Source organism: Rhinoderma darwinii, chromosome 6 (assembly GCF_050947455.1).
Source record: "Rhinoderma darwinii isolate aRhiDar2 chromosome 6, aRhiDar2.hap1, whole genome shotgun sequence".
Classification (NCBI taxonomy): domain Eukaryota; kingdom Metazoa; phylum Chordata; class Amphibia; order Anura; family Rhinodermatidae; genus Rhinoderma; species Rhinoderma darwinii.
Genome location: NC_134692.1, coordinates 130,373,875 through 130,376,158, shown reverse-complemented (window position 1 = coordinate 130,376,158; position 2,284 = coordinate 130,373,875). Strand labels below are relative to the sequence as shown.

The window sequence follows — 2,284 nt, the reverse complement described above, 5'->3', positions numbered from 1 at the left end:
GGTACCAGTCGCTTCATTCGTGGAGAGGCGCTGAATGGCCGGGCACGGAACGTGCCCGGTCATTCATTGCTTCTAATTGTACCTGTGTCCTTGCGACACAGGTACAATTATAGTGCAGGAGGAGGTGGTGCTGGCGCCCCTCTCTAAACTGCGCCCGGGGCACGTGCCCCGCCTGCCCCCCCCCCCCTAGCTACGCCCCTGGCTAAATAGTGATATATTCTGCAGATTATAACACCACTGACCCCTCTACAGATCTGCAGAACATTTCTCTGTCCTCTACTGACAGATACAGTGATATATTCTGCAGATTATTACACCACTGACCTCTCTACAGATCTGCAGAACATTGCTCTGTCCTCTACTGACATACAGAGTGATATATTCTGCAGATTATTACACCACTGACTTCTCTAGAGACCTGCAGAACATTGCTCCTCTACCTCCTGACAGATACATAGTAATATATTCTGCAGAGTATTACACCTATAACCTTCGGATCCCCATAGAACACTAGTTCACTGGATAAATTCCCCAATCTAGAAATGAATACACTAAAAAAAAATAAAAAAAATATGTTTATTATAGAATCTGGTAGAATTTCTGTGCGGTTTTCTGTGGCTCCGGCCCTTTAACATGCGATGATCGGTGAGACGAAGAGGGGGAGGGTCCTTCTTCACCCGTGGATATGGCCGCCAGTCCACCCTTACACAGCTCGGTCCTGGATCAGAAGAAACCGAAAACGTTTTTCATATTTTTCAAAGTCGGATCCTAGAAAAGGAAAAAATACAAATAAGCAATAAAATTCACAAAACCTTCACCACAAGGAGAAGATTAATACGAGCGGAAGACGTCAGACTTACCGGATCTCGCGTCTGCTCTGCTCATCACTGGAGGAGTCTTCATGGGAATTTCAGATGGTTTAGGTGGTAAAGACCACGATGTTGGGGTGACAACTGCAAAAAAAAAAAAACAGAAATTCAGTGTCCAGGCAGCTGTAGAAGAGTTGTGAGGTGAGAAGATCATCAGTGGACGGCACTTACCTCACCTAAAGATGGTAAATGGGCCCCGAGCGGCAGATGGTAATACGATGGCCGCTATCTCTCCCGGGGGTTGGGGGCCCTGATGGTAAATGGGCCCCAAGCGGCAGATGTTACTAAAACGGCCACTTTCTCTTTCGGGGGTTGGAGGCCCTGATGTTAACTGTAGCCCCCGAAAGATCGTCCATCTCCACATCAGCAGCTGGAAATTGGCGTCCGCCAACCTCCATCTTCCCATCCTCCTCCTCCATCTCCACGTCCTCCGGAAACTGGCGTCCGCCAGCTTCCATCTTCTCGTGTTCCTCCTCCATCTCCACGTCCTCCGGAAACTGGCGTCCGCCAACCTCCATCTTCTCTATAATACTCATCATTGGAAACATCACCATCCTCCTCTTCACATGAGACACGTCCATAATGAGAGCCAGCAAGAGAAACTGACACCGCGGTCAATGTGTGACCCCAATTTATAAACTTGATGATGTCACAACATGAGGGCCATTATGTGCAAACGGAACACATGCAGATCACAGGCCCCGCCCTTCACATGACATCACGCTCAGATTCTCTAGAGGACGTCACGCTCAGAGAAACAGAATCTGCCCACATTCTAGATGACATCACAAGAAGCGTATCCCAGTGAACCGTTACAACAGAGCGGCCATTCATTAGGTAATATGGTAGAAGAATACAGACAGTAGGGGGTTTTAAATAAAAACATTTTAGACCGTTCACTGTGTGAGTCAAATAATGCTATATTGTAATAGTTCCGGACTTTTACGGATGCAGCGATACCAATTTTGTTATTATTTTTTTATTTTTACATTGTGCTTCGGGAAAAATGGGAATGAATTTTTTTAACTTTAAATTTTTTTCTACACACCTGAAAATGTATTTAACTACGCTATTTCCGGAACTCCCATAGTAGTGAATGGCAGTTACAGAAGCAGCTTAGCATGCTACACGGTTTCCGTAACTGCTATTCAGTTCTATGGGAGTTGCGGAAAATGCATAACTCGAACATGTAACCAGAAAGTGAAGTGGCCGGAAGACCGCGGAGCTGGGTAAGATAGAATGGGGCTTAGGGGGCCCCGTTCTAGGGATATTACACCTGTGTATATGTCATAAATGTCCTTCATAGGAAAACCAATATAAACCCCACCCCCCCACCTGACGGACCACCCCCCACACAACGGGCCCCCCTGTGGTCGTGCAGGAGACTCTGCATAAAGGACACATGATGTAACTGT

General features: G+C 46.8%; 1 long non-coding RNA gene across 1 annotated transcript; it reads right to left on the bottom strand.

Annotated features, from left to right (window-relative positions):
• Positions 1-580: 580 nt before the first annotated feature.
• LOC142656493 (uncharacterized) lies at positions 581-1,621 on the bottom strand. Its single transcript, XR_012849698.1, has 3 exons — positions 1,041-1,621; positions 861-953; positions 581-768 (listed from the first exon to the last, which is right to left on the bottom strand). It is a non-coding gene; the product is annotated as an uncharacterized LOC142656493 (long non-coding RNA).
• Between the last annotated feature and the right edge of the window lie 663 nt (positions 1,622-2,284).